This window comes from Odocoileus virginianus, chromosome 2 (assembly GCF_023699985.2).
Source record: "Odocoileus virginianus isolate 20LAN1187 ecotype Illinois chromosome 2, Ovbor_1.2, whole genome shotgun sequence".
Taxonomy (NCBI): Eukaryota; Metazoa; Chordata; class Mammalia; order Artiodactyla; family Cervidae; genus Odocoileus; species Odocoileus virginianus.
The window spans coordinates 98,257,448-98,271,065 of NC_069675.1; the positions used below are offsets into that span (position 1 = coordinate 98,257,448).

The following is a 13,618-nucleotide window of genomic DNA, read 5'->3' on the forward strand; positions in this document are numbered from 1 at the left end:
ATGGGAATACCAGACTACCTTACCTATCTCCTGAGAAACCTGTATGCAGGTCAAGAAGCAACAGTTAGAACAGAACATGGAACAACAGATTGGTTCAAAACTGAGAAAGGAGTATGTCAAGGCTGTGTATTCACCCTGCTTATTTAACTTATATGCAGAGTACATCAGGAGAAATACCCGGCTGGATGAAGCATGAGCTGGAACCAATTGGGGAAAAATATCAACAGCCTCAAGATCTGCAGATGACAGTACTCTAATGGCAAACAGTGAAGAGGAACTGAAGAGCCTCTTGAGGAGGATGAAAGAGGAGAGTGAAAAAGCTGGCTTAAAATTCAATATTCAAAACATGAAGATCATGGCATCCAGTGCCATCACTTCATGGCAAATAGATGGGGAAAAATTGAAACAGTGACAGACTTTATTTTCTTTGGCTCCAAAATGACTGTGGATGGTGACTGCAGCCATGAAATTAAAAGATGCTTGCTCCTTGGAAGAAAAGCTATGACAAATCTAGGCAATGTATTAAAAAGCAGAGACATTACTTTGCCAAAAAGCTCCATATAGTCAAAGCTATGGTTTTTCCAGTAGTCATGTATGGATGTCAGATTTGGACCATAAAGAAGGCTGAGCACTGAAGAATTGTTGCTTTTGAACTGTGGTGCTGGAGAAGACTCTTGAGAGTCCCTTGGACTGCAAGGAGATCAAACCAGTAAATCGTAAAGGAAATCAGTCTTGAATATTCATTGGAAGGACTGATACTGAAGCTGAAGCTCCAATACTTTGGCCACCTGATTCTAAGAACTGACTCATTGGAAAAGACCCTGATGCTGGGAGAGATTGAAGATGGAAGGAAAAGGAGACAACAAAGGATGAGATGGTTGGCTGGTATCACCAACTCAGTGGACATGAGTTTGAACAAGCTTCAGGAGTTGGTGATGGACAGGGAGGCCTAGCCTGCTGCAGTCCATGGGGTTGCAAAGAGTCAGACACGACTGAGCGACTAACACAAGTTAAGGAATATCTATGCAGAGAAACAGTATGGGAGACAAAATAACAACTGTGGCTCAGAGAGGTTGTAGTGAGACAGGAAGGGGACAGGGCACAACCTTTAAAAGGATGACATAGCTTGAAGACACGACCTAAATTGATTAGAATCAATTAGGTCCATGAGGGCAGACTCAACTTGCACTTCATCTTGAGTCTCAGTATACAGTTCATTATAATATCCCAAGTGACTTGAATATGACCCTGATCCTGGGAAAGATTGAAGGCAGGAGAAGGGGACGACAGAGGGTGAGATGGTTGGATGGCATCACCAACTCAGTGGACATGACTTTGAGTAAACTCCAGGAGTTGGTGATGGACAAGGAGGCCTGGTGTGCTGCAGTCCATGGGGTTGCAAAGAGTCGGACACGATAGAATGACTGAACTGAACTGAACTGAGGAGGCTTGACCATAAATGTCAAAAAGTGGGTGGTGGCCCAATTTCTGAAAATCTCCACCACTTCCCTAAAATAGCTATAATACTCCTCCCGCTCATTCAGTTCAGTTCAGTTCAGTCGCTCAGGAGTGTCAGACTGCAGCACGCTGTGTCTCCCTGTCCATCACCAACTCCCGGAGCTTGCTCAAACTCCTGTCCACTGGTTAGCCTGTGTAATTACCCACCCCTGTAAAAACTGATAACTCTGTATCCTGCTTCCTCTCGTGCCTCTCCAGATGGCTCACACTCTGTCTGTGGCGTGTGTTTCTTTCTTGAATAAACCTTGTTTCACTTTACTATGGCTCGCTGTTGAATTCTTTCCTTCAAGAAGCCAAGAACCGCCACTTGGCTCTCCCAGGGACTGAGATGTGACCTGGTGTGTGACCATCCTGTCTCACCCTCACTCTCTTTCCTGCAACTATAGGTTTGTCAGGGTCACGATGACGCAGCTTGAAGTTGCAAATGCAGATCTGTGTGGCACCGGGCACAGCATCCTTTGTGGGAGTCTTTGCCCGGGTCCCTGGGCCTTCCCTTGAGGGTCACAGGTTCTGCAGGGCTGCAGACTGGGGTTTCCCCAGAGGGAAGCTGGTGACTACTGACTGAAAGATTGTGCTTCCATTTTTAGCTTCAAACAACTGGTTCCCTGGGACCTGGTCTGGGACCAGCTGACTGGTTTGTCTCACTCAGAAGTTTGCAAAGTTCTCTGGTGTGCCTTCCAGGCACTGGCCCCTGCCTGGTCACTGAGGTGAGCCAGATGCGCAGATCCAGCCCTGGGGCCCTGACACGCAGGCCAGCATTCCATCAACAGCCAAACCAGCATTCTCTGTTTTCCCTGTTCCCCCTCCCCCAGGAGAGGATAAATCCAGCCCAAGGACAGCCTCAGGGCTGGCCTGGGAGAAGCTGGGTGAAAGGGTGAGGGAAGGTAAAAGGTCCTGGACTCTCCTCCTGGAGGGTGACTCCACAATAGGACTCCGACACCCCTCCCCACTTCCAATGTTCATATTTACCCTTCCAATGAGTGAATGAATATTCATGGGAAGGACTGATGCTGAAGCTGAAACTCCAATGCTTTGGCCACCTGATGCGAAGAACTGACTCATTGGAAAAGACCCTGATGCTGGGAAAGATTGAAGGCAGGAGGAGAACGGGGCAACAGAAGATGGGATGGTTGGATGGTATTACTGACTGAACGAACGTGAGTTTGAGCAAGCTCCGGGAGGAGGTGATGGACAGAGAAGCCTGGTGTGCTGCAGTCCATAGGGTCATAAAGAGTCAGACATGACTGAGCGACTGAACTGAACTGACCCCTGCCCCACTTCTGCTGGGTTTATCTACTTCTAGAAACCAGAGGAAGTGGCTCAAGATGTATAAATTGCTCTTATGCATCACTGTTCCTCTCTGCCTGTCCCTGAGAGCCTCTGGGGAACTGCAGGGGTGGGCAGGAGGGTCTGGTGTCCTGGCAGTGGGGACACTCAGAGGCACCGACAGTCCTCACCGCTGTTCAGTGGGCTGTGACCGAGTTGGTGGAAGAGCTGAGACTTTTCTGTAAAACAGAAACCGTTAGAGGGACTTCCTTGGTGGTCCAGCGGTTAAGACTCTGCCACTCAGCGCAGAGCACACGGCTTTGACCCTTGGTCAGTGAGCTGAGCTCCCACATGCCGGAACTTCCTTGGGCCAGTGGCTAAGACTCCCAATTGAGGGGGCCCAGGTTCAATCCCTGATCAAGGAACTAGATCCCACATGCTGCAACTAAGACCCTGTGCAGTCAAATAAATAAATAAAATATTTTTTAAAAGATCCACATGCCTTGTGGTCAAAAAGTCAAAACATAAAATAAGCAATATTGTAAAAAAATTCAATAAAGACCTTAAAAATGGTCCACATGAAAAAAAAAAATCTTAAGAAAGCATCAGAGGGCAGCTCTTCGAGGAAGAGCCAGTGTTTTGTGGACTGTCTGTGTGTGTGTGTGTATGCACTGTTTCATTTGTGAAGTGTGTTCCAGATGGGGCTGGGCTAGGGAACAGGACACTGAGGTATTCCAGGTCCTGGGGTTCTGACACCCCTGCTCGGGTGTCCCCCAAGTGGAGGCCAAGCCAGTCATGGGGAAGGAGATGCAGGGAAGGGCAAGCTTGTGTCTTCGGACCAGAGGATGCAGCCTGTTCTGCACGCCAAGTCACCTCGTTTGTGGATTACTCTGGGTGACCCCATGCACTGTAGCCCACCAGGCAGGCAGTCCATGGGATTCTCCAGGCAGGAATACTGGAGTGGGTTACCATGCTCTCCTCCAGGGGATCTTCCCGAACCAAAGACTGAATTTGCGTCTTTTATGTCTCTTGCGTTGACAGGCAGGTTCTTTACCACTAGTGCCCCCTGGAAGCCCCAAGGGCTGCTTTAGCCCCAGGGCTGCTACTCCCAGGCCAGGGAGGGTTTTAGCATCTCGGTGTCCACTTAGAACAAGGAGGAGCCGTGGTGCCCAGCTCAGAGGCTTTTGTACAGATGATGGAGGTCTGCCCTCTAGCTCCGGGCCCACATGAATGCAGCTGGAGGATCAATGCACCTTTATCCCGGGCCTCATCAGACAGTGATCTCACCCAGCCAGCTTCTCTGAGCCAGGCAGGCTCTAGGATCCCTTCACAGCCTGACCCCAGCAGCTCTTGGGCAGGCCCTTTTCCCCTGTGGAGGCTGGGGTCCTACTAAGCTGACCAGATCTTCAGCCCTGGTCTCCTGGATGTGATGCTTAGGGCCTGGCAGGAGGGGGAAGGTGTCTGGAGGATCCTGTGTGACAGAGGGGAGGCAGACACTCACTGTGCTGGGGTTTCCAGCTTTCAAAGCTCCCGGTGTATCTGCGTGGCAGGGGCAGCAGGAGCGGGCCTGGACCAGGCCGGCATCCAACCTCATGCTCCCAGAGCGACTTTGGAGCTGTCCCTTCCCCTGTCTGAGCTTTGGTCTCCTTGCTTGCAACCTTGTTTACACACGGTGGTGGTGCCCACTCCTTGGCTGGACAGAATGAAATCAGCAAGCCGAGCAGGCTGCAGGCTGCGGCAGGACCAACAACGGGACTTCACACGTTGAGGACATAGCGGGGTGCGGCGACCTGCTGCAGAGGCTCGAGGGCTTGGGTTTGGGAAACCTGGGGTGCTGATGCTGCTGTTGTGCTCACGCCGTCCACCTGAACGCACCTGCAGCTGGGGGAACCGGTTCCCGAGAGGCTGACAGAGTCTGCCCGGAACACCTGTGTCCTTCCTCTCAGCCTTGGGGAGCATCCTGCAAATCAGTGCCAGCCTGCAGTGTGGAGTGTTAATATCCTGGGGATGACCCTCCACCTGTGGGGGACAGAGCCAGTCGCGCTGGGACCTGGTTGCCCAACTAGACTGAGCTGATGGCCACCACAGCGCTCCCTCCCCCAGGCCCCCCTACCCCTGTCCTCCCCCAGGCCTCCTGGGTTCATTTGCAAGCAAACAATTTGCCTGCAAGTCCCGATTGCACAGCCGCAGCTCCACACTGTGCCTTTGAGCAGTGGACAGGTGGGCTTCCTCACCTGTAAGAAGGGGACAAGAGGCCCACATCACCGAGGCCCCAGAGGGGACGTGGCCCGTGAAAACATAAACCGAGGCAGAGAACCATGCCAGGCGGCTACAGAGTGGAAACCAAACCCGGCCAAAGAAGCATGAGGCCAAGGAAGGAATTCGGGTGGCAGGTAGGCCCTGAGAAGTGGAAGAAGAGACAGGGACAAGGATGGAATGGAGCTTCCCAAAGAGAAAGGTTCAGAATCAGAGGATCAAAGGGCCCTTTGGAAAATTAGGAGGACCTGGAAGATGTGTGTTGAAATGCTCTTATTGGTTAGAAAAAATGTGTCACAAATATCCAGTCAATTTTAGATTTATTCTTTGCTGGTTCTGGTAGTCAGGAGAATGGAGACTTTCCAGCTGTTCCTTCCAGCAGTGAGCCTCCTTCACCTGCGCTGTGCTGACCTCCTGGACCTTCTTCACATAATGCTGCCTATTCCTGGGGGCAGGGCTGCAGGAGCGGCCCTTGTGGAGGGACCCTGGGCCCTGCTGGACCACTGTGAGCCTGGCAGGGGCCTCTGAACACATTCTAGGCTCTGAGCAAGAGATCCATGTGTCATTTTTTGCGTAATTCTCCAAATCACCCATCAGGCAGGCTATTTCACAGATGGGAAAACTGAGTCTCAGAGTTTTGCCTGAGGTCACCAGCTAGAACAAGGCTGAGCTGGGTCTAGGATCCCTGCCTCCCTGGCTTTGGACCCTGTGCTCTTCGCTAGCCACTATCCCAGGCTGTGGCGTCTTGGAGCTCCAGAGTCCTGGCTTCCCTGGGGGCCACACCCTCCCAGGCTCAGCCCTCTCTGAACTTGAGGGGTGTGGGGCAATGCTAATCTCTTTGTCTCGGGCTGGGAATGACGGCTGGGGAATGGCCACCAGCCCTGGGCTCTGCGGGCTCTCCCAGTACCCAGACCAGCCCATCCCCACCAGAGGACGAGGTTCCCTCTCTGGGCACCAGGACCAACAACGGCTCAGGGAACATCAGAGCCCAGAGGTCCCTCCTGTAGCATCTGGATGCAGCCTTAATGTCAGGTGGGGCCCTGAGGGGTCTAACAGGCACTGGGGTCAAATCCTGGCTCTGCCACTCCGCAGGGCACAGAAGGGGCAAGTCTCTTTAAATGTCAGCTTCTTCATCAGCTATGGCACAATTCTACCCCTACCTGCCTTGGGGGCCAGAGGTGGGAGGGAGGGAGGGATGGCGAGCCTCCGGTCCTCCTTCCCCTCCCAAACCACCAAACCGAGCTGCCCGAAGCTCCCTGGAATGTGCCCTACCCACCCCATCTCTCCGTGCGCTTAGTAGGCAGCGTTTCAGTTTCCAGGGCACTGAGTGGTCAGTCATTTTAGTGGTGTAGATCCAAGGAGTTCACAGAAGAATCAGGGGCAGAGCCTGGGGGTGGGGCAGGGGTGTGTTGGGGGCGAGGCTTGCTTGGGGGCCTGGGGAGGTGCTGGGACTGGGAGGGGGTCAGGATAGGGAGCAGAGAAGGAGAGAAGGGCAGGCTGGGGCGGGTGCAGTTGGTGCAGAGGCCTTCCTTCTGGGCCAGTTCAGGCGCCTTCATCACCTCCATTCCTAGCTCCTCCCCCTCCTGCCTCACTAAGGTCTCACCCCGGAGAGTATGCACCCCCGGTTTCCTAAACAGGGATCAAAGTTGACACGACACTGCCGACATGGAAAAGTGCAGCCGACACCTTAAACCCTTAAACATTAGGAAAAAGAAAACTCCGCTTCTGTGGATCCGTGGTAAATAGACATTTATGGGTGAGGATGCTCCTTTCCGCAGGACGATGGAAGTGAAAAATCGGAACGGCCTCAGGTCCCAAAGCAGGGGGCTCCCCAGAAATTCTGATCTGGGCCATGGAGGACACAAAGGAGAGAGGACTGATGGACCGGTGTCCAGCCCTGGGGGAGTCAGGTTCCGGACGAGCACACGCCCCAGAACTCCTGTCATCGGTGACACTCTCAGGGGACCCCACCCCCCACACAAACAGAAAGGGCTGGAACCAGACACCTCCTGTTACTACGGCTCTCTTTCTAGGCAGAAGGACTTGGTTTCCTTGATTCTTAATCTCTTTATAATTCTCTATTTTACTGTAATAAACATTTATTGTCCTCTTAAAACAACTTCAGAAATAAAAACTATGGCTGCAGCAAAAGCAATTCTAAAGAGGGAAGTTCATAGTGATAAATACCTACGTCAGTAAATAAGAGAAATCTCAAACACTCTACACGTCAAGAAATGAGAAAGGGAAGAATAAGCGAAGTCCAAAGTTTGTAGAAGGAAGAAAACAACAAAGATCAGAGTGGAAAATAAACGAAATGAAAATAAAAACCCAACAGAAAAGATCAGCGAAACGAAGAGCTGGTTCTTTAAATTCGTTCAGCAAAAGTTAAACAAAATGAACATTTAGCTACACTCAAGAAAGAGAGGGGGCTCGAATCAATAAAATCAAAAATGAAAGAGGAAAATTGGCAACCAACACCACAGAATAAGACCACAGCACTGGAATTCCTTAGTTGTACATCTCAGTCCCACTGTGATCCCAACTGCATCATGCTCTCCAAAAACAGACAGAAAAAACACTAAATAATATTACTACACAGAGGAGTAACAGAATAACTTTAGAATGGTTTTTAATCTTCTTAGAATTATTAACGCAATATACACATTATAAAACATAGAAACATCAAGTCAAGGAGAAGACAAGACATTGATCACTCTCAATGGTGACCCTGGTGAGTGGTTTGACCCGCATCTCTCTGCCACCTCTCTCCTCTCCCCGTCTCCCACGTGCAGAGGCGGAGACCACGGGGAGTGGCTGACGCATATCCCTCCGCCGCCTCGCTCCTTCTATCTCCGTCTCTCACATACAGATTCATTCACCCCTGTGTGTGTCTCCCTGTCGACATCACATCCATGTGGTCTCATAGCCGGGATCCTGGATGCAGAGGGTTGGGCCATGTGAGTCTCAGGTAAGACCACCCTGGGATCTCCTGGCCGGAACCCACTTTAGCAGCTACAGGGCATTCACTCGTCCGTGCGGACCACGCCTGGGTGGATCCCCTCCCCTCCCCTGCTATTTCAACCAGTGCATTGATGGAGACTCTTGACAATGCATCTGTGAAAAACCAAGCGAGGATTCCTGTGGGTGAGGTCCTAGGAGTCGCTCTGCAGGTAACGCGATGCACCTGTGGAGCTTTGGGGTCCCACACACGGTTCTGCAGAGAGGAGTGTCCTTCCACGCCTCCCTCCAGGGGGTCTGCTGGGCCTCACGCTGTCCCCAGGGCTGGTTGTCACCAGACTAGAAACCTGCCAGAGTGATGATGACACTACTGTCTCCACGTTTACATTCTCGTGTCCTTGTTGGGGAGGTTGGGCATCTCTGACGTATACTGACCGTGTGTGTTGCCTCTTGTTGGAGTTGCATGTGTTTGTTCTTTGTCTCCTTTAAAAACATGGACTTTGTAGAGTTTTCAGGACCACAGAGGAGTTAAGCATTTCCCTGGGATATGAGGGGGCTTCCCTGGTGGCTCAGATGGTAAAGAATTTGCCCGAACTTCGGGAGACCTGGCTTGGATCCCTGGGTCGGGAAGATCCCCTGGAGGAGGGCATGGCAACCCACTCCAGTATTCTTGCTTGGAGAATCCCATGGACAGAGGAGCCTGGCGGGCTACAGTCCATGAAGTCACAAAGAGTCGGACATGCCTGAGCAACTAAGCAGATAGCACAGATATGAGGAGTGCCATTCAAGGTTGTGATTTTATCTTTCCACTTTCTGCATTTTGGGGGGTTTGTTTTTGCCACAGGAAGGGTCAGCTGTTTTCTTTATGACTTCTAACTCTGGTGTCACACTCATTACAGGGATCTCTACCCTGAAATTATGCACAAATTTCCTAATAGTGCTTTAATCCATCTGGGATTTCCCTTGCAAATCAAAATTTTTTTTTCAAATAACGACATAAAACAAAAATTAGTCTTTCTTCAAAGATGCAGGAAGACACAAAAAGACATTTACTATATGATTCCATTGATAGGAAATATCTAGAATAAATAAAGAAACAGGTTAGGTGTGGCCAGGGGCTGGAGGAGGGAGGAAAGGGGAGTGAGTGCTTTGGGCACAGGGCTCCCTTTCAGGGAGTGAAAGGTTCTCCACAGAGAGAGCAGTGGTGGCCATACAGCGTTGTGAAGGTACTTAATGCTCATGAACTGTACGATTCAAGATGATGCCGGCTGAAATTCTATTATATTTGGATATTCTAAATCATCAAATATAAGAGTGTAGAGCAGAAAAAAAGAAGCCCCAAGACAAAAAGATGCGAAGAGCTGACCCACTGGAAAAGACCCTGATGCAGGGAAAGATTGAAGGTGGGAGAAGGGGATGACAGAGGATGAGATGGTTGGATGGCATTACCAACTCAGTGGACATCAGTTTGGGTAAACTTTGGGAGTTGGTGATGGACAGGGGCGCCTGGCGTGCTGCAGTCCACGGGTTTGCAAAGAGTCGGACACAACTGAGCGACTGAACTGAAGACAGAAAGCCCCATCACAGGGGAGGGGAAGAAAAGTCCTGGCTGGGAGCTGGCCCCGGCGAGGACCTGAGCGGCCTCCTCGTCTTGCTGCGGAGCTGCTAATGGAACCGGCGCTGGTGTCGGCGCCACTCTGGAGCCGCCGGTAGAGGGAGCGCTCGAGCTGAAGGCGGACGCAGGCCCTGGGGCCGCCTTGACCTCGCTGCCCGTGCACCTGGCCCGTGCACCTGGCTCCTCCGACGGACGCGGGCTGCAGCCACCTTTGATTCTGGAGATGGAGCTGGAGCCGCAGAGGGAGCAGAGACCACACACACGCCTGCCTTTCCAAAGACAGGACCACATCCCAGAGGTTTCCAGAGAAGCCTCGGCCCCCAAACCCACAAGAGGACATCGTCCCTGACGGCGGTCCCCACACAGGCGGTCTGAGGCCAGTCTCTGCTCCTGGCCCAGCAGCTGCTGGGGGGGCGCCCCCCGAGTCCAGCGCCCACCCCGCCCTCCTCACCCTCTGGCTCTGCCTCGCCGAGGTCTGCGTGCTCCAGCTGGGCCAGGAGGAGGTGGGCCCGGCGCTCCAGGTCGGAGCCGGGCATGTTGAGCTGCACATAGGCCACCAGCTGCCTGAGGCAGGGGAAGTCGGGGGGCTGACAGAAGTCTTCCGAGTACTGGTCCAGCCAGGTGCCCAGGATGGAGGAGACGGCACTGGTGGGGCGGGCGGGCAGCAGAGACAAGGGCCTGGCCTTCCCTTCTTCTCTGCCCTCCCCTGGCACCCCTGGGGGCTGGGCTTCTGGGCCCACCCCACCCATCTGGAGGCCAAGGCCTGGTCAGCAGGGGGGTGGGCAGTCTTGGCTGGAGTGAGCCCTCTGTCCACGGTGACCAGCTCTCCCTTCCTGGAGGAGCCTGACTCACTCCTGTCTGTCCCCCACCTCCACTCTGGGCCCCCCACCCCACTCTTGGCCCCCCACCCTCACTCTGACCACCCCCCCAAAGGGAACTGCAGGAGGGCAGGGAGGGCCGGCCTGCCCTGCTCATTGCTCTGCACACAGTAGGTGCTGGATACAGATTTGCTGAGTGAATAAATCCCAACCAGCACCTTGCAGATACTTGAGTGGCCCGGGGCCCTCTGCCAGCCCTCAGTGATCCCTGCTCTGGCGAATCCCAGGTGGGGACCCGGAGACAGGATCCTGAACTTCCTTTACAAATTGGAAGATGCCTCTGCCCAAGGGCTGGAAGCAGAGAGCTGCTTCATGGGGGGCGGGGAGCAGGGAAGAAAACCTTAATGAGAACCATCCCACCCCTCAGCAGCCCTTTTCACAGGGCCGGGCGCGGGGCCGCGCAGTCCACGCTTATCTGATGGTCCTGACCACCCTATGAGGTCGGGTCTCTTGGTAGCCCAGCTTTCATGTGAACAAACTCAGGCTCAGAGAGGCAAAGTGACACTCCCAAGACACACAGCAGGTAGGTGGGCAGGGAGCCAGCATGCCAGGGAGGGGTGGGGCGCTCACCTCTTGAACAGCAGGACCTGCTGGGTGGGGGTGAAGGCTCAGTAGGTGCACAGGAAGCTGGTGATGTGGGAGAGCTCGCTGCCCCAGAAGGCGGGCACCAGGTGCTCCCGCGGCTTCTCCAGGGGGTCTGCTGTGACCACCCTCACCCTGAGGAGCTCATCCAGGTTCAGGGTGGATCCATTTTTCACACGGGGCTAATTTTCAGACAAAGAGGGGAAGTTCGAAAAAACAAACAGTGCAAAAACACTCACGTTCCTACCCTGAAATTCATTTCCAATAAAGGAATTGCCTTGAAGAATCTTACAAAGACGTGAAAACCGACTATGTGCCTGGCCAGGGTAGGGGCCGGATGGTGGGAGGGGAGGAAGGGAGGTGCCCAGACTCCTTGGGTTGGGACGATGGCCACTCAAGAGGCAAAGCCTTGGTGGAACCCTGGGTGGATTCCTGAGTGGCTTCTGAGCAGGTCTCCCCAGACAGCTCACCGGCATTGAGTTGGGAGGTGAACATGACCAGCCCACCAGCCTTCTGACCCCTCATCAGCCTGCTCCTGCTCCGACACGAGCCCCTTCTCCCCTTCCTTTCCACGCATGCACATGGCAGGCGCAGGGGACATGGGACTGCCCCGGAGGGGTCAGAGCGGTGGCCTGCCCTGGTCCTCCGTGCCATCTCTGGCTGCCTCCAGGCCAACACCCCGAGGCATCTAGGCTGCAGACGGAGCCAAGGTCTGCAGCTTTAGAAAAGTCTCTCAGGGCGGGCTTTGCTGAGGCCAGAGCCTCGGATGCTGGGCCTCAGCAGGAGAACATGTTGCTGCCTCCAGGATTTGCAGACAAGTGGGCTTGAGCGGGTGGTCTCTAGGATGCAGGACAAACCTCTGGGCACCTCGGGGACCCCTTCCATCAGTCTGGCATCTCTCCCTTCATCATGCTATGAGCCTAGGCCTGCTGTCAAGAGACTGGAGGAGACTGGAAGCCCCTGCCCCCATGGCAGAGCTTTCTTAAAACCACAATCGCTTTCTTTTTTTTTCTCTCGTCCTCTCCCTAGTGTTCAGTCCCCTCTGAGCCCTAACAGGGCAGTGAGAGAGTGCCAGTGTGAGAGTGTGAGTGTGTGTGTGTGTGTGTGTGCGTGTGTGTGTGTGCACGCGCGCGCGCTCCAGCATCTGCGTTTGCATGGCGATACCCAGGGGAAAGGGCCCCAAATGGGAAGCGGTGGGCAGTTCCAGGATCTTAGAGTTTCTCATTTCCAAAGCAAACCCCTCCCCAGGACGGTTGATCCCATACCTAGGAGGTGCAAACCTCCCAGCTCCTCTGGACTTGGCCCACCGTCCTGGCCTCAGGCCAGTTCCCGCCTCTCTGGCCTCAGTTTGCCAACTGCCTCATTAGAAGTATTTGGAGGAGATGCTGTTAGCCCAGCTCCTGGCTCCCGGGTGGGTTTGGCGAGGGAGCACTCTGGGCATGCGCGGGCCTCCCACCAACGGCTCGAAGCGGGTGGACCGCGCGCGAGGCGCATGCAAGCCAGCGATGGCGCACGCGCAGAGCCCCACCCCGGCCCCCCGCCGCTCACCGCTGGGATGCCAGACAATAACGGCCGTCCAAGCGGTGGGCCTCAGGGTCAGCGTCTCTGCTTCTGGTTCTGAACTCTCTTGTCCGGTTAGGCCTGGGGCCGCCCCCACCCGAGCCGGGCGGGGCCACAGGGCCCTGTGTTGTTTGCTGGGAAGGCCTGGGCACCAGAGAGACCCGGAATGTGTCCCTCGTCCTGGTCCCTGGATTCCGTCCCACGGTCCTGCCCAGGGCCTGGCCCAGTCCCCGGGAGTGGAGCTGGAGGTGGACGCCGACTCTGGGCATAGGGGTCAGGCTGCCCCTGCCCCTCCTCCTCTGCACCGTCCCCTTGTCTGAGGGCAGGATATTGGACACAAGGCCCAGCACTTTGAGCGCCTTCGTCTTCTTGCTTTAAATCCCAGCCCTCTCTCCCGAGGTCGCAGTCACTGACTCCATCCTCAGTGGAGGAAACTGAGGCTCTGGGAGTCGCCACAGGAGCTGGCCTGTCGCAGGGCCGGGACGTGGTCCTGCTATAGGTTGGAATCCAGGCCATTCTGACCCCCAGGTCGGTTCCAGCACAGAGCCTTGGAGATGGCTCTGAACCAGGTTGGTGGCGAGTCTGTCATTTGGGGGGGGAGGGGAGGGGGTGCTGCAGGCAGCGGGCTCTGAGCGGGGGCTTGGAAGGGTCCCCGGGGGAGGAAGGCGGCGGGGAGGCTGGGGTGGGGCGAGGGGTGCTCCCCGAGGAGGGAGGGTGGACCAGACCGCACAGGGCTCTGAGTGTGGGGGGCCAGGGGTTGGAGGTCACCGCAGGTTGTGTGGGGGACAGGACATGAGGCGGCTGTCCTGTCAGATCCGCAGCACCCTAGATTGGAGGGAGCATGGAGGCCACATTAACTATGCCCCCCAAGCATGGGTCTCCGATAACCTGCCAGGAGGAGGAGGCCGCCTCAGTTTCCCCCTGTGCACAGTGGGGGCGTGGTGGTCGTCTGCCTCATCTCAGGGTGGGGCCCGCTGCCCGGAGG

The 13,618-nt window shown here is 54.7% G+C and overlaps 1 long non-coding RNA gene across 1 annotated transcript; it reads right to left on the reverse strand.

Annotated features, from left to right (window-relative positions):
* Positions 1 to 7,386: 7,386 nt before the first annotated feature.
* On the reverse strand, positions 7,387 to 12,527 carry LOC139031064 (uncharacterized). Its single transcript, XR_011483496.1, has 4 exons — positions 12,339 to 12,527; positions 11,062 to 11,255; positions 10,065 to 10,258; positions 7,387 to 7,974 (listed from the first exon to the last, which is right to left on the reverse strand). It is a non-coding gene; the product is annotated as an uncharacterized lncRNA (long non-coding RNA).
* Between the last annotated feature and the right edge of the window lie 1,091 nt (positions 12,528 to 13,618).